Here is a 26,714-nt window from a genome sequence, read left to right as displayed (position 1 = left end):
CGAGAAGTCATTTTTCGCGTGTAACAGGCGCGCGTCCGATCGGTCGATCTCGAACGGTGGCTAAAAAGAAAGAGAGAGAGGAATTTAACTGTCGAGGATTAGAAGAGACATCTGCAGTGGCGTAGCTGGTCAGGGACCACTCTTTCACCTTGCGCACCCAAAATTTATAACGCAAAGGTCTCACACTTGTCTTCTAAGTCAAGGACGTAGCGTAACATCCGTGGATAGAAATTCATTTCTATATTTCTTAATCAACGTATTCCCACATTTACAAATTTCTGAATCATCAAATTATATGTTCGTATCCTAAGATCACCACAGCGCCACATGTCCAGGATCCTAAGTCAACAAATTATTATATGTTCGCAAAGTGAAGATCATCAAAGTGCCACATCTCCAAATTTTTTCATGCCTAAATCAGCACATGTTCAAATTCCCAAATGACCAACTTTATGATGTACGTTCTCTGAACACAGACTGTGTATTCATACTACATCCGAGTAAAGTAAACGTAAATTACGTAATCAGCGAACAATAAATCACGAGTCGATAGAAAGCTAGAAAAATGCTAGTTACGCCAATGACCATACGTGGTCAAAGGAGAAATGAAGCGCGGAGTAAGAAAAGTTAAAAGAAGAGGGAGTAGAAAGAGGTAGGCAGGTGGTCGAAGGAAGACAACGAAACAGCTCACACGCGCTTCGGGAGAGCGGCGAAAGAGAGAGAGTTCGAGGTGGGACGAGTGCGATCGTCTATAATCGAGTTGACCGTGAAATTTTCATTACACCTTTTCTGAGTTATGCATATAAATAAGGAAGGGAGCGGGTCGGTGTGCCGGGAGCGAAGAACGTGGCAATGCCTTTGTTAGCGGAAGGTTAATGGCGAGGGACCCCCGGCTATCTTACCACGCTGACAGCAGTCTCGTTAACGATTACGATAACTCCACGGCCTCCTCTCTGGGGATGCGTAGTTGGCGATCGCTCGCAGGCCCAAAGCTAAGGTAGGCCAGAATTCACTGACTGGTCTGGACCTTGTCGAACGGGGGAACTGAAAACTCGACCTGGTCGACTTTAACTTCCTGGCAAGTTGGGCGTAATCAGAGGATACTTCAGTTACATTCAGAGGATACTTCAGTTACATTGATTGGACACTTCAGTTACATTCGGTGGACACTTCAACTACATTCAGTGGATACTTCAGTTACATTGATAAGGACACTTCAGTTACATTCAGAGGACACTTATCGAACGAGTCTAACTCTGGTGACTTTCTGAAGCAAGCTTAAATTGGTTTGGTTACAAGAAGTTTGACTTTGGCGTGCCTCCTTTAGTGATACAAGCTTGAGGTCTATCTGGAGTACCCTTGCAAGAAGTTCGATTCTCATGTCTTTCTGAAGCAAGCTTATATTAGTGTCATGTTTGGTTCAGTTGTGAATGACTTTACAAGAGCTTTGGCCTTCATGTGTGCTCCATTTTTATGTCTGATGTCTGGTCCAGGTGTGAATAATCCTATAAAAGCTTTGACCTTCGTGCATCTTCTTTTCTGATGCAAGTTTAAGTAAGTCTCATGTGTGGTCCAGTTGTGAATAACCTTATAAGAAGTTTGACTTCAGTGTGTCCTCCTTTTTGATGCCAGTTAAAGTGAGTTTCATGTATGGTCCAGTTGTGAATAACCTTGCAAGAAGCTTGACTTCAGTGTGTCCTCTTTTTTGGTGGCAGTTAGAGTAAGTCTCATGTGTGATCCAGTTGTGAATAACCTTATAAGAAGCTTGACTTCCATGTGTTCTCTTTTTTAATGCCAGTTAAAGTGAGCTTCATGTCTGGTCCTATTGTGAATAACCTTATAAGAAGCTTGACTTCAGTGTGTCTTCTTTTTTAATGCCAGTTAAAGTGAGCTTCATGTCTGGTCCTATTGTGAATAACCTTATAAGAAGCTTGATTTCAGTGTGTCTTCTTTTTTGATGCCAGTTAGAGTAAATCTCATGTGTGGTTCAGTTGTGAATAACCTTATAAGAAGCTTGACTTCAATGTGTCCTCTTTTTTGATGGCAGTTAGAGTAAGTCTCATGTGTGGTCCAGTTGTGAATAACCTTATAAGAAGCTTGACTTCAATGTGTCCTCTTTTTTTGATGCCATCTAAAATAAGCCTGATGTCAGGCCCAGTTGTAAATGAACTCATAAGAAGCTTGACTTCAGTATGTCCTCTTTTTTGATGCCATCTAAAGTAAGTCTGATGTCTGGTCCAGTTGTGAATAACCCTACAAGAAGCTTGACTTCAATGTGTCCTCTTTTTTGATGCCATATAAAGTAAGCCTGATGTCAGGACCAGTTGTGAATAATCCTACAAAAAGCTTGACTTCAATGTGTCCTCTTTTTTGATGCCATCTAAAGTAAGCCTGATGTCAGGCCCAGTTGTAAATGACCTCACAAGAATCTTGACTTCAGTATGTCCTCTTTTTTGATGCCATCTAAAGTAAGTCTGATGTCAGGTCCAGTTGTGAATAACCTCACAAGAAGTTTAACTTCAGTGTATCCCCTTTTTTGATGCCATCTAAAGTAAGCCTGATGTCAGGTCCAGTTGTGAATGACCTCACAAGAAGCTTGACTAAAGTGTTTCTTCTTTTTTGATGCCATTTAAAGAAAGACCCATGTCTGGTCCCGTTGTGAGTACCCTTACAAGAAGTCCGACTTCAGCCTCTCTTCCTTTTGATGCCAGTTAAAGATCTCTGACTTAGATGTGTCTTCCTCCATGCAGCTTTAAATAAGTCTGATGTTTGTTCCAGTTATAAATACCCTTGCAAGAAGTTTGACTTCAGTACATCTTCCTCTTGCAAGTTTGAATAAATCTGATGTCCGGTTATAAATACCCTTGCAAGAAGTTTGACTTGGCCCTGTCTTTTTCTCTTATGCAAATGTAACAAATGTCTTACGTCTGGTCCAGTTGTAACTATCTTCGCAAGATGTTCTCCAGCATCTTTTGCTTGGTACAAAGTTAACGTCTGATCTAACCCAAGTCCGGTAAACTGGATTAACCAGGCAACTGAAGCGATCCAGTTTTAAGCCGTGATTTCTTGCGAATCGATCGTTCCCGTTTTCCCGATTACGTGGAACGTTGTGGCGGAAAACTTGCGGCGGACTGCAGCTTAACGAGCGGATTTTGGGTCGGGAAAGTTTGGCAGTGTGCGCGGTAACGAGTAAAATTTTGGAGGAAGCGGCGAACCGCTGCCATTGGAGACAATCGAAGGTCATACAGTAGACTCTCATTATACTGCAACCTTCGCATTAACTTTCTGACAGAGCTCCTCGCAATTTTGTGGACATAGAACTCGAGGTACGGAATTCTTTTCACGAGCTTCGCATTCACTCGACTCGGTTAATAGATGCAACTATAAATAATTTCACGAAACTATATTCAGTGAAGCCTTTGATTTCGTAGAGTCACTTTAAAATTGAAATAATTAAATCCGACTCGCGATCATGAAAATCGTTGCGTAAGTTTCATGCTGGAATATCTTAATTGCTCGCGATGGCGTCCAGCCAGCTCGATAACTCGTCCTCGATGCTTCAACCGGCGGTTATCATCTACCCCGCTTTTTTCCCCCATTTTGTTGGTTTTTTCTATTCCAGTTTCCTGCCTCGATAATTTACCCGCGGATCGTTTAATAGCGTATGAAACTTTGACATCTTGACTGCTTTTAATAAGCACCTTCGAACCGGGAGAAACGAGCGACTTGCCTTACTGGAAAATAATGTTTAGCCGCCAGTCGAGCTCATACCGTGAACGAGGTATTTCCGTTTTTCCCTCGCTCGGTGAAGACAGATCGAATTTGTCGATGCGGCTACAAAACCGTCAACCTGTTCAACGATCTCGATGATTTTCAAACTTGAAATATTTTTATTCTATTTTCTATCGAGCCATGATGAGCGTAAATTTGTTAACAGAAATTTTCTCGTTTTATTTGTTGCTTCAAGATCTTAAGATGTATCATCAAAGCGTTTGATCTTTTCATGTCATTCTTTTGGTGTTTCTTTCAAACATTTTCACAATCAAGCTGCTTCTGTAGCAAGTAGATTAATTCTGAAATATGATTTGAAGAGGTTATTCTAGTACACAAATGTCTTGATTATAGAAGTATAATAAGAAAAATGTCTGTCGGTTTAAAAAAAGAACTATCGTATGTAATAGATAGAATTGAAAGGGTTAACTGAATCGTTCATTCAGAAGTTTTGAAAGTACATAAAAAAGAATAATACCTACCAAGTAGATTAGGGCTCAAGAGTAGTCCAAATATAAAATTTGTAGATCCATGAACAATTAACAAGTGTAGTCCAAGTATAAAATTTGTAGATCAATGAATACTTAATAGCTGTAGTCCAAATATAAAATTTGTAGATCCATGAACAATTAACAAGTGTGGTCCAAATATAAAATTTGTAGATCAATGAATAATTAACAGGTGTAGTCCAAGTATAAAATTTGTAGATCAATGAATAATTAATAGCTGTAGTCCAAATATAAAATTTGTAGATCAACGAACAATTAACAAGTGTGGTCCAAATATAAAATTTGTAGATCAATGAACAATTAACAAGCGTGGTCCAAATATAAAATTTGTAGATCAATGACTAATTAACAAGTGTAGTCCAAATATAAAATTTGTAGATCAATGAATAATTTACAAGTGTGGTCCAAATATGAAATTTGTAGATCAACGAACAATTAACAAGTGTACTCCAAATATAAAATTTGTAGATCAATGAAAAATTAACAGGTGTAGACCAAATATAAAATTTGTACATCAATGACTAATTAACAAGTGTAGTCCAAATATAAAATTTGTAGATCAATAAATAATTAATAGGTGTAGTCCAAATATAAAATTTGTAGATCACTGAACAATAAGTGCACAATAGCAACAAGAATTTTCCGTGAAAGAATTTCATAACCGAAATAATAGCAGTAATTCGATGGTAAAATTAAGGAGCTTTTGATGAACGAGACGGTTAAAAAGTTCCATCATGAGCAAGCAGCCAGTTCGTAATTTAATAATTTCCTCCGCGACGGAATAACGAGGAGGTTACGGTAAAGCGTGTAAGATAAACCGTCGTCGGGAAAGCTGATCCGTAAGCTCCGGTACGCTTAAGTTCACGCGGCGCGTAGCGAGCGCGTGCGTTTCACGAAATAATTTAATCCGTAAGTACGCGGCCAGGGAGCATAATTTTCTTCGTTACGGAATAACGAAGGGGGCGAGTCGAGGAACACGATGGAAACTCGTAAAATCACGAAACGACGGAACAAAATTCGCCTCTGTTTCGGTGCGAAACGCGTGCAGCGTGTGGACGAACCTTTACCGACGGGCTGAGAAAAAATTGGGCAGTTTTCGTTTACCGAGTCTTAGCCGGTTCGCGAGGTCGTTAATTTTCGGGTGGCCCTCGATGGAATACCGCTCTCGCCCACCGACCAGTCTTTGAACCCGACATTACCTTCGCCCCGGCTTCGTGCTTTTCAGCGGTTGCTACGCTGTTTCGCTATATGGCCCCGCGATTATTCCTTCGCGCTGTTACACCCACCTTACACAGACTTCAGCAGAGAGGGATTTTGGAAGGATGTGAACTTAGTTTTCAAGTTTAGAAATTGGGGGACGCAGACATTTGGGAATTTAGACATTTGGGGTGTAGGAATTTGGGGATGTACGAATTGGAGGATGTAGTAATTTGCAAATGTAGAAATTTTCGGGTGTAGGAATTTGGGGTGTACGAATTGGGGGATGTAGCAATTTGCAAATATAGAAATTGGGGGATGTAGAAATTTGGGAATGTAAGAATTTGGGGATGTAGGAATTTGGGAATGTAGGAATTTGAGAATATAGGAATTAGGGGATGTAAGAACTGGTGGACGTAGGAATTTAAAAATATAGAAATTTGGAGTGTAGGAATTTGCAAATGTGAAGGAGGAAATATAGGAACTTGAGGACATAGAATTTGGGGATGTAGAAATTTAGGAATGTAGCAATTTGCAAATGTAGAAATTGGAAGATATAGAAACTCGGGAGTGTAGGAATTTGGAAACATAGAAATTTGGGAGTGTAGGAATTTGGAAATATAGAAATTTAGAAGGGTAGAAATTTGGGCGTGTAGGAATTGGGCGATGTAGCAATTTGCAAATGTAGAAATTTGAGCTTGTAGTGATTTGGGAATGTAGAGATTTGGAGTCGTAGGAATTAGGTGATGTACCTATCTAATAATTCTTCAACTTAGAAATTTCCAAATCTAAATTCCCAAGTCTAAAATCCCCGAGTCACACAGTCGAAGTCGCCGAAGTACCAAGGTTTCTAGGACCATATACCGTATCCATCTTCGTGTTACAGTACAGTAACACTTGAACACCTCCAATTAAGATATCCAACAATACGTTGTTACGAATCGTCGATCAGAAACGCAGCAACCACGATAACAAGACAAATGGTGTAACAATGCTGGTAGCCGCGATCTTCCGCGCGAAATCGTACATCTCGCACTCTCCAATCTGTGTTTCGATCGATTTTCTCGTTCGCAGCGACGCGCGAACGATCCTCTCCATAACCTTCGTTTTTTCCTTTCGCTGTCCATCAAGGTATTCAAACTGATCGACCACTTTGGAACTACTTAATCGGACGTTGACAACCGTTCGATAAAGATGGAGATATTTTTCTTGTAATTAGTTACGAAGGATGCATGCGCTTTAATTAGTATGCTGCCAGAAGGGAAAAGACAAATTTCAGGCATCAAAATGACCCGGTGTAATTTTTTATTTCTGCTGGAGCAGGTCAATTTTCTTCAATTTCACATTATGAAACTATAGCTATGACATAATTAACACTAAACCTACCGGCATACGATGCGTACTTAATTTGAAATTAAAAATGAAGTTAAAAATTGAATAAACAAACGATGAAACATAAATTAGTACACATATTTATTCTTTATCTTGATGAAAATCAATTCTGATTTCAAGAAATGTACTTCAACAAAATGTATACCTTTTAATAAGAAACTTGTGGAGCGGTCATTTGACCGGCTTGGTAGTTTTAGTGTTAAGTAATATAGCTTGACATGATTAAGTAATATAGCTCGACATGATTAAATAGATGGTTAACTAGATAATTATACTACATAATAGAAAGTTACAACCACACGGTTTAACTCACACAATTTACAAAAAATTTATATTATAAATTAATAGACAGGTCTAACTTCTTATGTAAATAATTTAATTTCTGCTATATTTATATCCGCCTCATTTCAAGCAACTCCATAAATTTACAGTACGCAAAAGCAGTAATAAGAAATAAGGGTTCGCATTTACTTTGGCTTAATAAGTCCATATTACGCCGATCGGTACACATATTTCTCATTAAAGAAATGCGCGTGTACTCGCGCGCGATCGCTGGTAATTATCCCGAGGCGAAAAGAAACAGACGGCGGTAGGCAACGTGATTAATAAATTTATAGTTTTATTTCGCCACCGGCCGGCCCCGGACCGATCAGATACGCGGCGAGATATCGTTACGCGCTATTGTGCCGCTAGATTAATTCGCGGCAATAAATTCTTCATACCCGCGGCTCGGTTAAGTGATACAAATGAGTTCGATATTCAGTTAAATAATCTGCTAACCGTTTCGGCGAGCCACAAGAGTCCGCCCCTGAATCCAACCAGAACGGTACAGATTACCTTGAAGAATGGAGCCGTCGTTATGAACGCGCGTTTAACCCTGCTGCTCTTCTCGGCTCCGTGTAACCCGAAATAAGCGTTGCGTTTGCATAGATTTTACCCTGTCAAATTTGAACGTTGCATTCGCTTCTCGAGATCCTTGAATTTCTATTCGTTTAAACCCTTGCTCTACTGTGTCGTACTGGTGACACACTTTACTATTCATGTGCAATTATTCATCACACTGAGTGTAAATTTTGCAATAATAAACTGCAATTCAGTTTTAATTATAATCTTTAAGGATCTTTTAATTATAATCTTTAAGGAAAACTGTCAACTAATTTTTTCATTTTTAATTTTCATTACTTGACGTCACATTTTACCTGTGAATTTATGCAAGAAAATTAAGGGGTTAAAGCAGAACTGATTACATGTACACTTTTCAATATTCCTCACCATTCTCACGCTTCTTTTCGAATAAATGCGTGGATCGCACGGTGTAAAGTATAAGGGGTACCACGGGGAATTGCAATGGAGTTTTCTTCACCTCTCCCCTTTCATCGTACGGGTGCAATATGACGCTCGCCCGCATTATCGATGACTTGAGTTTCTTGTTCGCTTTCGTTTCGCTTTCCGAGCGAACGTTCCGAATTTTATTTACGTTCCTCTGTGCCCCGACGACGTCGTTTCGCCAGCCAATTTTCGATTTGCCCGCCGGTCCTCGCATTACCTCCCTTCCAACCTGGTGGTCGATCCTTCCACGGAAGCGGCTCCCCCTCAGTCTTATTGGAACTTTGCTCCGTTCAAATTGTCAGAGACCTCTGTTCGATGCTTTCCATTATACTTACCTTTGTGTATACAATTCTGAATTCACCTTTTATACTCGTGACTCTTACTTCAAATTAGATCAACTATGGTTACTATGGTTGAAAGTTGAAACTCTTTTAACGTTCTTATTTTGCTGTCTTGTTGACGAGATTTTTGAGAGGACTGTATAATCATGATTAAATTTTGAGAAGATCAGAATCGAATGTTGAGATGTAGAAATTTTTTTACCATTAGATTTGAACCTTTAATGTTTCAGAGTCTTTGTAGAAGACCTTTGTAGAAGTTCTCTCAAAGAGAACTATAAGAGCATGACATATAAAACGAATGTTAGAACGTTTTTTAACCCTTTGCACTCGAAGATAATTTTACTGTTTGCAAACAGCAACTTTAAAATATTAATTAAAATGTTAAATGACTTCTTTTGAAGTTATTATTTCTCTACTAATAATTTCCGCTATTGTCTATTTCACTATGTTTATACATCACATTAATTAATTAAATAATACTTCTTTTAAATTATTGTATCAAATCGAATGGCGCCTCTCGAGCGCAAAGGGTTAACATTGGAATATAGGTTTTATTTTGAGACCGTTCTATATGTTAATCTTCCAGGTTTTGTTAATTTATAAAAAAAAAGCATCAGCTTTTATTATTGTTGAGAGCCTGAACTAGTACCACTAGCGAGAAACGAGTTTCGCAAGCCACCTGGCGGCCACCGTCCGAACCAAGGAGCCACTATTCATCCGGCTACATGACGTTGCAATTTCAGAAACGAGTTGAAATTAACAGACGTTTACTTTCCGCGCTCTCGATCGTACCGTATCATCACCGGTTCGGTTTTTCCACGAAAACCGCTCGCACGTCGTTCGAATCGTTGGAGCGAACCGGATCACCGCAAACGCGCCGCCTTCCTGTTGGTTTAACCCGATCAACCGCCACCGCGATATCCATGGTATTGCTCCGAGAGGCCGGATCACGGACACGGCACACTATGCATGCGTGGGGGCAAGCTCATTTATTTACCGAGGATCAGTATTGGCAGGTTGTAATTTACAAATGCTGGGACCCGTTGGATTTATCGGCGCTCCGCTACCCTCTCATTACAACCCTCTGCCCTCCGTCATCTTCTCTTTTGCCCTTCATCCGTTTCCCTCCCGCGCCCCCTGCTCGCCCGTCTGCTGCCCTTCCACCACCGACTCCTCTCCTCCGGGCTCGTTACGTTTTCACCCTCCAATCGCCGCGGCCTTGGAGAGAACTGCGCTCGTGATTATCGTCAATTGACCTACACACGATTGAAATGCGTTGTAAAAGAACACCGCCACGGCATTTTATTTTGTTGGGAACACTCCTTCGTTGAACTAATCGAGGCAATATTCTCTTGCAACGCTCGAATTTTTATTTCAAGTTCCTTTTACCTAAACGTAAAAATTAATCTGTACCAGTACTTGACTCTGACAGAGAGGAATAAAGTTTGTGCACATTTAGATCACAGTGACTTGCAGGCAAAATCAGAGTACACTGAGTTTATAAACCGTTTCATAATTTTCCCCAAAAGATACGTGAACGTAATGAACCACCGTATTCTTAGATGAACCGAAGAGGTAAAAGTTGCGAAAGAAGATGAAATTTTTCGCGATCAGATTGTTCTAAAACACTGACCCGAAGATCGGATCGTCGACTCCGGATCCAGAAGAGCCACCAGCTACGCTCGCAGCGAATCACCGGCAGCCGCACACCGAGTCTCTCCTCTTCTTTTTTCCTGCTCATCCTGCTGTTCCCTCGTGGCCTCAACAGCCTCGTCCAGTCTACGGCCATCGCGACCTTATCATTGATAATTCCTCGACCGAACGAGGAGGCTGCGGGAACCTCCGAAGGGTTTGCGTGCCTGCGTTGCGTTCAGATAGCACGGATTATCGGCGTATCCGATAATAGAGGGAAGGGTACTGCGAGTAGGTCGATGATCGTCGTTAACTGAAAAAAATCGAGGCGAGCGGATACGAAGAGGAGGCGAGAGACTCGCCGGATGATGCTCGTCGATCATCGCGGATGGATCGTTCGAGCTTCGACAAAGCTCCGCTGTCGAATTAGGCTCGTAGAACGGCAGAACCGGAAATTTCGAAGCGTTAACGACGTTGGTCTCGAAGCAATTAAGGGTCGAAACGACGTAGGAAATGATCTCACTCAAACGTACCGGTGCAGTTCGAGATATTAACCCTTCAAGCACTGCGGCTGAATATAACGTGCCTTCTATAGCCTAAACGCGTGTTCGTCTATTTGGAATGTTTGTTACTAATGGTGAATGTACGTGCTCCATAATTATCGTGGTTATCCTTGCATAAATTTCTCCGCGTTTCGCAAACATTTCGTTCGTTTTAAACACTTATCAGACTCGTGAAAGAACGCTCATCGAACAGCTTGAATACTTATCGAAGAGTTCTGTATGGAATCGATATTGGCGACATTGATCTACGTCGTCGTTCAAGGATCATTTAAAACGTCGAGCAAGCCGTCGCATCTGGGTGGCATAAAAGTCAGTTTGATTTTGAATCGAAAGGAGGAGACTAACGAGATCTGAAGGTTCGTGACTGTGTCGTAAATAGATGGAATATCCTATAAGGCAAGGGCTTTGTTAATGAAGGGCCGAGAGGGCACGGTATTTCGCGACTCGCGTGCGTTTCCATCGTGGCGGAGGAAGATGCCACGAGCAGATTCAACGTGGATGCCCGGCTTCCCTCGCGCGGCCTTTCTTGCCCCGGGATACACAGCTCCGAGGTGGCCTCCGAGAAGCGAACAGAGACCCCTCGACTTCCTCGCGTCGGATCCGGTCGGTGGTTGTCTTTAAATTCCAAACCGTACGGAATCCCGCGAAAGAGTAATGCCGACATTGCGCGGGGAAGCGTTCGCGCGGAGGAGTTCAGCGTGGATTTACGTTGATTCAATAAAGTCTGGAAACGCGACAGCGCCACAAAGGATATCGACCGTGTTCTCCGACCGCTGCCCACTTCGATTCACGATTTTGCGATCCTCCAACGAGAATGAGACTGCCCTCCAGAGCCACTTTAGAACCTTTCTGCTTCGTGATCCTTGTACTTGAAAAGGGAAGGCACAAGTCTTCTGCGATTTTTATGAAACCGTTTGGTAAGCAAGCAGAATAAGCGACACGGTTTATCGGCGCAGACGCGACTTTAAGGAAACCACCCTTCAAACCACTAGTTCTATCTCTAAGTAAGAACTTTCAATTCTCAGGAAATGAAGGTAAAAACCTTCAAAGGGAAAGTTTTATGGTTCTTTATTTATAGTAATATCGTGTGAAGAAATTGACCAAAATACAGTTATCACCTTATTTTTCAGCTATGTAAATTTATTCAAATTTACGTAGAGACAGAAAGACGAGTATTTCATCCTCTAATAAATCCATCAATTACCCCCCACAAGTCGTCAGATTTTTATTTACATCCCACGTCATTTGAGTCTCAGCCAACGCAGTTTAAAGACAAAGATGCACCAAACAGAGATCCCCTTTGGACCAAATCGGTGTTGAGAGTTCGTGCGTTTCCTTATTAGTAGCAATTATCGCTGATTTGGAGGAAATTGGTGCGTATACCCGAACGTGTCGATGGACGAAATTTCAAGCAGCACGGTGGAAATTCCATGAGCGTGGCTGTCGGATTATCGCGCCGTGCCGGACGCGTGTTCGTCATTAATCCCGTGGCGAATGGGTCCCGCGAGATTATCGTGTGAAGTATTAGACGCAGTTGCCGTACAAGCTGCAATTTTCCGTGAAGTATATCGCGATCGTCGATCCTAAGCGTTGTCGCTGTATCACTGTTATTACAAGTCCCCGGAAGCTGATGTTCGCAATTGTACAAACTGTATATGTATTTTTATGCTCTGTCAGTTTGTTTCTGGGTGATGAAACAGAAAGAATGTAGAACGATCTTCTTACGGTGGCGAACGGATGATGGATGAAATTGTTATACTTTGCAGAAAGTGTATGCTAGTAGTATTTAATAAGTTGTAACTTTGGTCATGAATAAGTAAGTAGCAAGAACCGTCAGTAATAGTAAGATATGTACTTTAACATGTCCTACCTTTGGGCCAACCTAGGTATCTTATGATGTATCAAATATTAGTTTCAGAAGACTTTGTGTATAAAATGTTGAACTTGGAAAGCTTGCATATACAAACTGTTCGTTTGAAAAATGTTAATATGTAAAAACTGAAGAATGTAGATTGGTTTAGTTGCAGATTATTTTCTGAAGAATAAAAAATTGTTAAAAAGAAGTATAGAAGCGGGTATCCGGTTGTCCATGTAAGAGTTAATTATTACTGTCATCGTCGTACACGACTCGGAGGATCGCGCAGGAAAATAACCGGCATGAACTGACCAGTCCAAAGTCTGAACCGACCGAAAGGTATTCTCGATCGGTGTTGAAGATTTCTTCTTCAACGCAATGGTTGAAATAGGCGAGGTAATCGGGCTTCGATTCCATAAGACTCTGGTGGAAGGTCTCTGGCGAACGGAGTTTGGGCCGTTTAACCCTATAACCGCATGGCCATGGCGGAGGCAAAGAACGAGTCTCTCCACCTACTTCTTTCTCCGTCTTCCCTTGAGGTACCTTCGGTACCTTGGCCCGTTCTTTCTTTCTGTTTCTTCTCTTCTTACGTTGAACGTTGCTCTCGGCCCCGGGTTCGGCTGCTTGCCTCGTCTCTCGCTCGCGTTCGCCTCGGTATCACATGGCGCACATGCATGCATGCATGCATGCATGCATTTCGAAGCGAGGATGGCTCAACTCGGTTCAGGCCAGGGTCTCGGCTTTCCTTCTCTTCGCGGAGAAGAGAACCGCAGCTCGTTAAAAAGTTGCCCGACCGGTTGGGCGCTCGGAGAGCTGACTCTGCTGTGGTCTACGACCCGACACCCAACACACTCTCTCCCGAGCGAGAGAGAGCCGGGCCTTCGGTCTCTTGTACACGGAACGAGCCGTGTGGACCCCGTCCGTGTTTCTCCCGTGGTGCAGCCCGGTAAAGGCTGAAAGTTGCGCGCGCGCGCGCGACCAACACGGACGAACAGAGCCGGATATTCACTACACGCGGATGAACATCATTGAAGGCTCTCCTCTCTTCTCTTATCCACTGCCCTGGCTTTCCTTCGTCTTTCCTTCGCCGTGTGTTTCGTCTTTCTCCTCTTTTTCTTCTCCCCTCCTTCTCTCTCGAATCCTCACGATTCCATGCCTTACTTCTGCGTTGCATTTCGACTATCACCACCGCGAGTAGGATATCTTGTCTTACACTCGCCTTCACCGGTATTCGACTTTCGGCTCTCTTCGCCTCTCCTCTCTCTCTTCCATCTCTCTCGCGTCGTTTCTCTCGCTTTCTCCCGCCGATTGAAATACGGCCGTGGCATGCTCGCGCACAACCCTCTCTCTCTTTTTCTCTGCTCGTCTCCTCTGGCTGGTTCGTCGCTCGTGTTCACCGTTTCGTTAAAGCCAGTACACTTTTCTGATGCCTGTTCGCCCGTGTACTTCGTTTTCGCGGTTCTTCACCCCTCCTCGGACCCTCTCGCCTCTCGCTTTCTCCCGTTCCCGCAGTTCATCGTCGTCTCTTTTCGCGAAACGAGTTTCCTTCCGTCGCCTTTCCGTCCTGCTCCCTCTCTCTTCGGGGTTTCTTCTTCATCCTCTGACCCGGCTGTTTTTGGCCTACCTCCCTCCCTTTATCCCTCCTCGGGCCTTTTTGTCCGCGGTAACCTTCTTCGCTTATCCTACCGAGAGATACCGATGATCATACGCTGGAAATTCCGCGCGGACGAGCATCCTCCGGAGATTCTTCGATGCTTCTTGCGGCTCGTCGCTTCTTGCCACACGCGTTTATTATATTGTTTGATTTGTTCCGGCCGTTTCGAACCGTCGATCGGCTCCACTCGGTTCCGATCGTCTCGTTCTTCGCCTGTTAACCGCTTCGACTCGCTCTAATGCAGACAGGTCCATGAGTCAGGTTCAAGCGTCATAGAACTTTCTGTTAGATCACAGCGTCGCTACATTCTCCGCGAGGTTAACGCGCTGCATTTCTCGGAGTTAAGTTTCCACTTCCGAATGGTAAAGTGTTAAGTTATGCTACCAGGGATTAGGTTGGATTAACACGCCACTGGGCTCTGAGTTAAGTTGTGGAGCCACGGATTTCCGAGTTCGGCTAACCTCTCCATAGATAATTTTACTCTCTTCAACGTAATTATACTTCACTTATTTTTAGTCGACTACAAATCATTAATTGCAACAACATTAACCCTTTGCGCTCGAGAGGCGCCATTCGATTTAATACAATAATTTAAAAGAAGCATTATTTAATTAATTCTATAATAGTGCTTATGTGATGTATAAACATAGTGAAATAGACAATAGTGGAAATTATTAGTAGAGAAATAATAACTTCAAAAGAAGTCATTCAACATTTTAATTAATATTTTAAAGTTGCTGTTTGCAAACAGTAAAATTATCTTCGAGTGCAAAGGGTTAATATATGAGTAAAAGAGAATGTCCTCGTGTGTCCACATGGCAGTATCCTTGAAGAGGCTGAGACGTTGGTCCTTCAAACAAAAATTAGAGCATCGATGAACTTCAAATCAAGTTTAAATTAAATTCAAATTAAATAGATATTGTCTGTTAAGAAACCAAAGAGTTCTGGATTTAAAGTGTCATAGGTTCCACGGTCAAGTTGAAGTGCCTTAACAATTCTTCGTTTAAGTTAGCATGAAGAATGGAAATCCAAGACTACAATATTTTCGCAAGAATAACAAGGACAAGTCCTCGAACTTTGCAACGAGCAGAGCTTTCGGTGTTTGGATAAAATGTGATTCTGGTCAGTCGCAGAACGCTGGTATCCATTGGTCGTTCAATTATATTTTTGGTCCGGTCTGCATGAATTATTCAGGCGGTTCGTACAAATTACCGTAGGGAACCGTTTGCCTGATTGGAGGAGAATTCATTAGGCCTTCGGCCTTCGCTAAGTATTCCTGTCTTTCGGTCTATTTATCCTGGCGTCTCGTTTCGACAGCGCGGTTGACGTCACCGTTGTTCGTGTGGCTAAGCCTTTAACACCTACTAAGCGACTCTCACCTGTAATCAGTCAAACGGACGAGGGAGAAAAGAACGGCAGGAATTCAGAATGTGTTCGCTTTGTCAACCGTGGCAAGCAAAACGCCCTCGAGCGCAACAAATTCCAATCCGCTCGTCGCCTTTGGCTCTGTTGCTTTTCACTCTTGCAATCGTCCTCGTATAATAACCTACGCTCCTTTGTATCGCGATACGGGCTTTTCGTGGGAAATGGTACCGCGTCATTTTCCTGCTGTTCGTGATTAATGGAACTTTTGCTTCGAGTGTTTTTGATCTCGTCTGCTTTTCTTATCAATGGAGAATGAGAAATCTCTGCACGTTTCGCGTAGTTAAAGTAAACTATTTACTCGAAAGTAATCAAATTTAGAATCAACAAAATAATTATTTCGTACGAAGAACCTTCTCAAAAATATCAATGAATGAACAAATAATTCAATTAATAAAAACGAAATTGCCTCTCACACGCCACGTGTGTCTCTTGGGAAGCCATTTAATATTGTTGATCGATTCAAATGGGATGTGTAACTCATGAAAGTTACAATAATCATTTGTCATACACATACCTGTGCACGTACGATCAACGGTAACACCACAGACGTAAGAACCGACGGTGAAAGCGGTATGAGATAATAACGCGATAAAGGTGGAACGATTAAATAGGCGGAGAGAGCATTTCTCCTACGAGGCCGATCGTCACGCCTTGAGGGGCAGGGGCCGTCATTTCGGCACCCCTGACTTAATGGATCTCACTAAATTAACATAAATGCACTTATAAAAGGCTACGAGTCCCTTTCGACGAGTATTATATTTTTTCTCTTGGATTCGTTTGTTTCTATAAATCGAAGCGACTCGAACCAGTTGGGCCTTTCATTAATTCGTAGTGGTCATTTTTGGAAACTTTTCGATTCGTGTTTTGGATGAATGTGTGGAATTCATTAGATCTGTGAAGTAATTTGTGAGATACACAGGCTATGGATTACACGAGTTATAATTGTTTTGCAGATATACGGTAAAGGCATAAATATTTGCAAGGTATATGTAATTTGACGTGACGTGGTTTGTGATGTAATTTCGAGGTGTGGGTTTTGAGAGATAAGTTTTCGAAGAGATCCTTAAAGAGCGTAAGGGATCGATGACCAAGGCGGGAAAGTCAAACGGCTCGGCACTCGGTCTGTAAACGAGCAAAGTCGAAGCAGTTTGTCGTCGGTTGGACGTCGAAGTTAGTTAGCTTTTCCGCGGCGGCGAGGCTCGAGCCAGGCGAGTTTTTGCGAGCGGAACGCGAAGCGTCCAACAAATCAATTCGAGAGAGGAGGCCGGCTTCCAACGACGGAACAACGAACGATCGGGCACGATAAGTACAAACATCGATGAACGACCATCACCGTGGTCGAGGATCGTGAAACTTTTTTTACCGTGCGTCCGAGCTTCGTTCCCCGACATTTTTCTTTCCCTCGTTCGAGCCTCCCGTTTCCTTATTCTCCGGCTCCGCGAGCCATCCTTACGCCCGCGTGCAAGAACTTGCTCGCTCCGTCGCAAAAAAACCCTCCTCGAAACTATGAAGCTATTTCTGCGTGTTCGACAGCGTTCGTTAGGCGACGCAGCACGATCTGACCCTTTTGAGTAGCGCCAGACCGCGAACACGCCGAACGAGAGAAAAGAGGATGAACCCTTCGCGCGAGTTCCCTTTTTGCCGCGTCTCGACTTAACGCGCGAGCGAGTGTAAATTTATAAGATGTCACGCTCGTCGACGAAACAGCGCGTTTAACGGACCGAACACCGCGTCGATCGACACTTTTTCCGCCGGTGAGGCCGGCAATTTGCCTTCCGCTCTTTCCCGTCCCCACCATTCGCGTGCTTCTGCAATTGGAATTTTGGAATTAACCAGGAATCTCTGCTTTTTCTTACAGGTACGTAATCGAGTAAACTCTCGACCCGCTTTTTTCCCGTGTCTACTACCGTTCGATGGTAAGTGCGTTTCTGTTTACGGCGTACAAGGTGTTTCGGAATGCAGAGTGTTCTTTGAATGGTAATTTCGTCTCGGGAAGGATTAAGTGGCTAACATTTTTTGCAGGGGTTGCGAACAGTTATCATATCGGTTTTGGTGCTTAAAACAGTTATCGGACGGGATCATGACTGTTATTAGGTGTATTCTAGCTTATCGGAACTGATATTATGTGTGTGTAATAATACCTGTATAAGACGGACCGATGTTAATAATCGCTATAATAATCTGTATGTTATTTTTCGATTGTGCGTTTATAGTTTGGTTTCAAATTGTTACTTGTACGATATATGGTGATCCATTTAAATATCTTCGAAAATATCGACGACACAAAAGAACGACCTAGACAGGAGTTATGATTTCAGAGCCAATTATCTGGGGAAGGTAGCTATCTATACGGACGCGTGTAGGAGATACGAAGATTAAGTTCGTTTTTTTAAAAGGAATTTCTTAATGCATCGTTCGATGCGGCTCATTATTCTCCGCACAAAAGCATTATACTACATTGTGTACAACAGTTTGAAACAGTTATTTTCGGAACCTTATAGACGATTTTTTGTTGGTTTTGGATGAATATCATGGTCACGTTATGGTTACATTATATCTGCTAGACACGGCGCAATTACTTTCAGAGATCAGATACTCGAAGCTCGATATACCCGGCTAATAAAACCGCCGCGATAAAAAGAGAAAAGTGGAAAACATTGAGCCGGCAGGGAAGAAAAAAGCGCAAGGTCCGATACGGCGCTTAACGTCAGGATCACGGTCGCGGTCGATAAATAGACTTCATCGCGGCCCCGCAAATCGTCCGAAATCCGATTATCGCGGAATAGAATGCGACGCGGCGTATCAATTCGATTCACGATTTAACAGAACGGCGGACAGAGAAGAAGAGAGAAAGAGAGAGAGAGAGAGCGAAATGAAACACAGGAGGAGACGCGGAGGAGAGACGTCGGGCGCGTCAACGTCTTCTCGGCTGTTTGACAGTAACGAGGAAGACGTCCCGGCGCCGTAAGCTCCCGCTGGAACTAATCCTCCGGAGAGCCAGTTAAGGTATTTGTATTTTAATTAGCTCCTCCTGTTCGATAGCCGTTTGTTCTGCCCACACCGTGTTCGCGCCAGCCCCGTCGGCTTTTACCCTCCCGGCTCCCTCCGGGTCCTCGTTCTGCTCTTCGAATCGTTTAATCATAATCTAATAACCGGCTGACACAAAAAACTAACTCGATAAGTGCACGCCGTTAGCTTAACGCTCCTCTTGGTTCTTCTTCTCTTCTTTCGTGCACGCTGACCAACGAACAGCCTCGCGTCCGGACGGGCCTGCACGTCTGTATACGGTCGCGTCGGTGAACAAGGGAACCCAAGGTGCATCGCGGAGTATGCGTGCAACACACAGCCAGAGAGTCGTAGCGTGAGTGGGCTGCGTGGAAGTCGAACCGAGAGAAGCCGAACGTCTCTCCAGATATTATCTATTGCAGTCTGTCTGTCAGGCGGACCGAAAGTCGGCCCTGGACGAGCGAGCACACCACCGCACCGCGCCGCCACGGGATGAAGTGTCTTCTGCATAGTCAGCCTCTTTTTATGCCGATGCCTCGGTTCGACCATCTCGCTAATTCCGTCGTAGCACGCCAGGCACGCCAAACCGAAGCTTTCCGTGCGACTCCCGATGCTGCTCACTTTCTTTTACTTTTCTTTCTCTCCGCTCTTCCCTTTCGTTCTCCGCTCTCTCTCTTCCTGCCTTCCTCTTTTTCTCCTTTTGCCTCCTCGGCCTACCTCTCGACGATGATGTATTTGACTTATGAAACCTTTGGTTAGGGGGTGTTAGCCACTGTCCTTGCTAAAATATTAATTCTTTGCAACTCCTCTCTTAGAGCAAGAAAGGAACTAACGTACCGGTTTGCCAAGAAAACTGTACACGTTCTACTTTTATGAAAATGCGTTTTTATTATCGTGCGACCGTTCTAAACGTTCGGGAAACTGAGGCCCTGTCCCATTCCTGCAGCGTACGTCTCAGTCCTATAGACAAGGCTGTGGGTGACAATTGACGTTGTCCAGGCAATTCTGCCGCAGGAATATTCCACCTCTTTATACATAAAGCGCTTAAAGTCTCTCCCTTTTATATGACCCGTAGCGACCCGTACAGATCTCGTGGACTGTTATGAACTCGTATCTTTGTGAAAATGACAGGTAGCGAAGAAAGGATTAGCAAAGTTCGAAGTGGCTCGTAGAATTTGCGAAATTACAATAAACACGAGGCGAGCGACGAAAGGTCGCGTGGAGTAGCATAGCGGGAGGGCGGTATACTTGAATAAGATACGCAGACTCGGTTCGAGACGAAAGGTAGACGAGCCGAAGCGAAAGAAGAGGAGGAGCTGTCAAAGCCTCCCACGTGACGAGTACCGATACACCCGGGAAGTCGACATATTTTAAAGGCAGCCACGCTTGCTAATAAGATCGCGTTTTACGACACCTCGTTAGAGGAGGGAAGATTTACAGGCGGGCATGGTGTTGGTGCACCCCGACCCACAGAGTGGTAGATGACTCTTCTGTCTCCTCTCTCTTTTTCCTCTGCCTTCCTGGATCCGTGGCGGCTCGTACGTAACCAAGGAATATGGAGAGAGGCAAAGAACGAAGGTATGAAGTTTTATGAGAAAGAATGGCAAGCAAAGAAGCCGAGCTCCGGACCAATATACGTAGCGCACGCTATGGCCACTATAGGGCTTTGTTCCTTCGACAATGAACGTCTACGGCTGCTGTGTGTCCTTCGGATATTAGCCCGTATACACACGCTTTCATCGTTGATGAAGCCGTTGATATCGCTGATAAAAGTCCCGTGATCGATGGAACGACCCGTCTAGCAACCCTATTGCCATCAACCACGGATAAGGAACCAAGGATTTTCAAAGGGTTTTCAAAGTCTTTTCTTCCTTTTCGAGCCCGACGGGGCACGGTTCAAACTGTCTTTTGAAGTTTAAGAAGCTTTCCTTCGTTTCGTTTCACGGTCAATTTTATGGCTTACGGGAAATAATATTTCCCATCGGGCAGAACCAGCCTTGCATATAAACTCGCGGCTATACGAATACTGTTCGTAGGTCGTTTTACGACCTAGCTTTCATACCGGTCGATTACGACACGCGTACTCCTTATTATCGAGACACGCGACAGCAATCGGATCGCTCCGTGGACTACTTGCGATGCAGCGTGGCACACGGGCGATCGTACGAGAGGCCAGTTCGGTCTGGCCAGGTGAAAAAAAAGGATAGAGAGAAACGTACGAGGAATAATCAGCGCGCGGACAGCGCTGACGAATGGGACTCGCTCTCTGAAGACATTGTAAGATCGATAGATGGAATCGGTGTGTGTAATGTAAATTGACTCGCAGGCTGGCCGCGAACGGACCAACGGGACGAAATGATTGTTGACAGAAACGCGATCGTTGAGGATCTGAGTTAGAGGCCTCTCGGATAAGTTACGTTCGATTCCTGAGAAATCGCTTTATTCCTCCATGAAAAACTATACTGGGTGGTCTAAAACGATCTCTCCAAGACAGCGATATTGAGGACATGTTACTCAACGCATATAAAAATTTTTCAAGCTATCTTGTACTTCTAAATTTTCAAACAAAAATCCCTAATGAAAGGCAAGTCTACCATGTTTTCCGGTCTCATACTCTGTAACGAAGCAACTCCTATCTGAGTATAGCCAGAGTTTACTTAGTAAAGCCGTTCCAGAGTTAGCCCTAGTGGCACCCAGTCGCTCGTGGCAATATGACAGAGGAGAGAGAAAGAAAATATAAAATAAATAAGCTAGTCTTCCTACGTCCGTGTCACCATTTCTGTCATCTTCGCCCGAAGGCTTATCTCGTAGCAAACTATGGCACCGAGAACCACCGGGTTATCTCGTTGACAGACATCTCGTTATTTAGCATCGCCGTCTCGAGAGTGATGAATTTCCTTACACCAACTGTCTGCCTGCGCGTAATACGATCAAAATATGTTAAGGAAGTGGATACTTCAAGACGGATCGCACAGGTGGGTCCATTAAAATTCAAAGAATATCGGGCGTAAACGTTCGATCAAGGCCGCACGCTGCGCTGAATTTAAATGGACCGTCTAACTGTCCGTAATTAAAACGACCTATCGGGCTGACCAGCGTAGATTTCAGATACCGTGAAACGTTGACGTTAAACGATCGCGGAGTCCGTAAATCCCGGTCCGCGGACCACACGGTTCTTGTAACCGGGTCCCGGTCGTCCGGCCGTTACCATGTGGGTCGGACCGAGGCAAAGTAAGAATGCTCCCTATCGAAAAGGGAGAATATGGATGGAATGGAAGTGCAAGAAAACGAGTCACCGAGCGCGACGAGGACGGACTGTCGAGATCGAAGGATCGGAGGGAGACGGAGACAGCACGCATCGGTGCATCAACGCTGAACGTACAGAAGAAGCGATGGTGGTAGTAACGCGAGTCGGACTCGAACTGGTGACTCTTTGCTGGCAACGATGAGGACGGTGTTGCTTGGTCGTGGTGGATCAGTTGATCCGGGTTATACAGGGTGTGCCATAACATCTGGACCTTGTTACCATAAATTAGAGATAGAATCATTAATTTTACGATTGCAACTTTGAAATATGTATTGACCTTTCATACCATTCTTATATCTTAATTTAGGAGTCGAGTTTTCGCCTAGATAGCAATGTCTACAAATCAGCCTCCATTCAAAGTTGCCCGAAACTTCTATTCGAAGACCACGATTTCCTGTAATCCTGAATCTCGAACTGTCCTCGTTAACGAAGTATTCGATCGATCCGCTCCATCCGGCAGAATTACTCCGCCGCATTCTTCCCGCTATCTACCACGATAACAGTTCGGCTGAAAACCGTTCCCTTGTACACCAAAAACAATGCTTGATAAACGGCTTTATGAATTTTATCAGGCGGAATTAGGCCGTCCAGGCGCGTTGCGGTGCGCCATAGGCTGGCGTGGCTCCCGTGCCCACAAAGGAATACATTTCCGAGGGATGCAGAAACGGACGCGGCCAACACCGAATAGGGTTTAACGTGGGATCATATTGACTCGATCGCTCCACATTGGCAGTCGCGGGATTCTCAATATGCATCGGATAACATCGAATACTGGCAGGAAACGGCACGGTGTAGCCCTCCTAATATGGCTCGAGTCCACATTACTCGAACCCTCGGCTCGGATACCGGCCGACCAGACGTTGCTCGAAAACGACTACTATAGCCACTATGGACAATATACAGGGTGTATCATAACGTACGAGCGCAATTTACTTCGTCCGAATATACTGCTCTCCCGATATACTACCATCGACTGAACTGCAAATTATTCGGGTTGACAACTTGGGACTTGATATCTGGAGATCGGGGTTTGATCTCCGGCTGATGATAGCACGGTTGACGCGTTGCAATACATGGATATGAAACGTTGATACAACGTCTCGGTATAACGTACTTACGGAGATAAATAGATATCGAACCGATGTTAGGAGAAAGCTCGATACTTTTATTACGGCATCCATAAATCTAGGAGAAGAAAGGCAGTAGCGACAGTCAATAATTAGCGACTTCAGCAGACCATAACAAAGTGTCTGGAATTACCGACGACTGGCTGCAAGATTGTGGCAACGTTCGCATCCAGCAAATAATCGAAACGGACGATTTTTAAACTCCCCGGTGTCTCTCGAAACGGCAAACGAGTCTGTCCAGCCGTTTTTGCCCGTGGATGCGAACGAGGAGGACTCGTTACACGCCGGCCCGAACGGGCTAACGAATCCCGAGTCCGCGGCAGGAGTGCCAATAATTTTGGCAATTCGAGGCTCCTTAAGCCGGCGTTTGTAACATTTTACGCGATAACCAGCGCGACCCTCAATACCGCATTATCGTTAAGTCACGCAGTATGCGGTTACATTTCCATATAAACGCGGAACGCGGATCGCTCGCACTCCTCGCTGCCTAGCGGTTTAACGAACGAATTTACGACTGCTTATCATTTCTCTGACATTTTTCTGCGGACAATCTCCGGCTTATCTCCTGGTCATCGTTTTCGCCGCGTCCCCATCGAATTCGCCTCGTCACGTTCGTTTAACTTCCTCGAGGATCTGACTTCGCTCGATCGCTGTCAACGTCGGTTTCCTTCCTGCGTCCCGGAAAAATATGAGGGTGCAGTTACTGTCGGCAATGAGGCTGTTTGGATTTTTCTTAGAATTGTAACCTCTTGTGCGTAATGTACCTGACATTTGAACTTTTTCGTGTTGGAGGAATTGGCTGTGAGCGACTGTTCAGAGTGTAGGTAAAATTCAGCTCTCCTTCTTTTATCGTAGCTTTCTATTTGGAATGTTTGTCTTTGGTATCTCGTGCAATTAAAATGCACGCAATTGAATTGTATCGATCGAGCAGTCGAACGTCGTAAGAATTTAACGTTGGAATTTTGCCAGAGCAACGAGCGTCAGGTTGTCTAGTCGAAACGCACGTTGAGAAGGAAAGCATGTAAAGCGTAGGAATCGACACGATTCACAGAGAGCTGGTGAAGCAACGACCGAGAAGCGGTGAAAGCGTCGAGGGATATCTCTCCGCGATCGACAATCTTCACGATTAATCGTGTCCATCGGAGGACACGAAAGTCTCGAGGGGAAAAATTGAAATCACCCCGGTCGGCGAAAGGACCCGTTCGGTCGCGCACGAGCGGAGAAAACGGAATGAATGGAGGCTCGCGGCTCACGCTGGATGTCATACATATGTATATGAGTTGTATCCGATTAATCAACGTAATAGACCGAGTTGTAATCGCAGCGGACACTCCATTATGATCGTTCGCGTGTACAGTCCCGTAGCCGCTAATCTGAAATTAATCAGCCGCTTAATCATTACCGTTCCGCGTCGAGGCGTCCGCGAACAGTTCCGTTTTTCTGCCTCTCGATATCTTCGTTTCTCGCCTCCTTTCGTTCGAGAGCTCTCCGCGTTCCTCTTCATCTCGCCCACGTGTATCTTGCCTCCTCGATTTCTCTCTCTCTCTCCGACGATCGAGCCGGCACGTCGCCGCGACCTATTGAAGGATTTATGCCTAACGACGGAATGCACGATGAACTGCATTAATTTTGCGTTTTCGGCGACGCTGATGTATCGTTCGGAGCTCATTATCGCTCGCGTCCCGGCCAGAATTTATAGTGTGACTTAATCTATGATGTAATCTTCGCGTTTGTTCTCGCATGTCCTCTCTCTCTCGCTCTCCCCTTGGCTTCTTTGAATCGCTCGCGGGGCTTAGCGCGAGCATATACCAGCGGCCGCTTCTTAATCTTGGAATTCCTTCGTTATAACGCGCCGGTACCGATCGGTGATCTATAGATCGAGCGTCCCTAACGCGACGACGACGGAATAAATTGAACGAGCCGCCGTTTCTGTCCCGGTTAATTACAATATTTTCCATTAACGCGGACGTCGGATCCTCGGGTGATCGAGCGAGATCTTCTGGTTCCAACATCTACAAACGGAGATTGGGCATTTGTCTATCATATATCACTTCTCTTCTAGCCTACCAATTACATTCGCGATTAAAATACTTTGATTCAAAAGGAATTCGGCAGAACCTCTCAAAATATGTTCTCCTAACTCGTCTTATTTTTAAGAACAACCTTAATAGGAATGAATTTCTTCTTTTTTTTATCAAATGCGATGACAGAAATGAATTTCTTCTTTTTTTTATGAAATGCGATGACAGAAATGAATTTCTTATTTTTTTTATAAAATGCAATGACAGAAATGAATTTCTTCATTTTTTTTTATGAAATGCAATGACAGAAATGAATTTCTTCTTTTTTTTATCAAATGCAATAACAGAAATGAATTTCTTCTTTTTTTTATCAAATGCAATAACAGAAATGAATTTCTTCTTCTTTTTATCAAATGCGATAACAGAAATGAATTTCTTCTTCTTTTTATCAAATGCAATAACAAAAATGAATTTCTTCTTCTTTTTATCAAATGCAATAACAAAAATGAATTTCTTCTTCTTTTTATCAAATACAATAACAAAAATGAATTTCTTCTGTCTCTTTTATCAAATGCAATAATAAAAATGAATTTCTTCTTCTTTTTATCAAACGCAATAACAAAAATGAATTTCTTCTTTTTCTTTTATCAAACGCAATAACTAAAATTAATTTCTTTTCTCTCTGTCGAATGCGACGACAGAAAAGAATTTCTCTCCACTTCAACAGATGCAATGACAGAAAAGAATTTCTCTTTTTTCACCAGTTGCAATGACACGTACGAGTTTCGCCAGATGACAGAAATGAGTATCTTTTTCCGTAATCGAGCGCAATGGCAGTCTGCTGACAATGCAAATAGTTGTTGTGGAGTGAAACGTGTTTGTCTAAACGGATCTCGTGTGAAGTTCCCTATCCGCAGACACCGGAGATCGTGATTAATCGAAATGAATCAGCATGAGGACCGGTGGACCTCGCGCGATAGAAGACGGACCCTTCCGAACGGGGTGGGCGTAAACTATTACACACATCGGCAGGAGATGTCAGGCGGACCGAGTGTTATTATTAATTAAATGTCTGACTGATAGGCATCAAACCACCGCGCCAAATTCCCTCGCGGCCCTTCTTCGCTATTAGACATCATTTGTCTCTGCTACCAGCGACGCCATTGTGTTCCCTTTTTATGGCGTCACACCTCTCCTCTTCAACCCTTAACGCCTCTCTTTGTAACTTGATCTTCGATGCTGTATCGTACCTATTTATTTCCTGCTGCCTTTTAATTGCAGCAGTTTGATTGATTTTTGTTACTTGCTTCTTCGAAGAGATAATTAATCAAGCGATCGATAGAATCAAGTGTTGCAGTTTTATTTATATTACATATTGTTTCATTTCATTTGTAAGTTTTATTTAAAAAATTCTTAAAGATAACTTTTTCAAACTTGAAAGTGCACATTCAATCCCGACTCTCGAACACAGGAGCACGCCCTAAACAACGAAGATCTGCCGAACGTTTCATCGATTCATGCCTATTAATACTCTGACACTGCAATTTCAATAAACAATGGGTACATTCCTCGCAGCAAGTAAAGC

At 43.7% G+C, this 26,714-nt stretch overlaps 1 protein-coding gene and 1 long non-coding RNA gene across 7 annotated transcripts in view; both read left to right on the top strand.

Annotated features, from left to right (window-relative positions):
- The window catches only part of Su(var)3-3 (lysine-specific histone demethylase Su(var)3-3), a 130,264-nt gene that overhangs the window by 71,884 nt on the left and 31,666 nt on the right, over window positions 1-26,714 (top strand). The gene's annotated exons all lie outside the window — the stretch shown is intronic.
- Window positions 16,317-20,526, top strand: LOC143266513 (uncharacterized). The gene is made up of 3 exons (XR_013041481.1): window positions 16,317-16,628; window positions 17,527-17,584; window positions 17,691-20,526. It is a non-coding gene; the product is annotated as an uncharacterized LOC143266513 (long non-coding RNA).

This window comes from Megachile rotundata, chromosome 2, assembly GCF_050947335.1.
Source record: "Megachile rotundata isolate GNS110a chromosome 2, iyMegRotu1, whole genome shotgun sequence".
Classification (NCBI taxonomy): Eukaryota; Metazoa; Arthropoda; class Insecta; order Hymenoptera; family Megachilidae; genus Megachile; species Megachile rotundata.
Note: the sequence above shows the minus strand (reverse complement) of the source record. Positions and strands in the feature narration are given on the sequence as shown.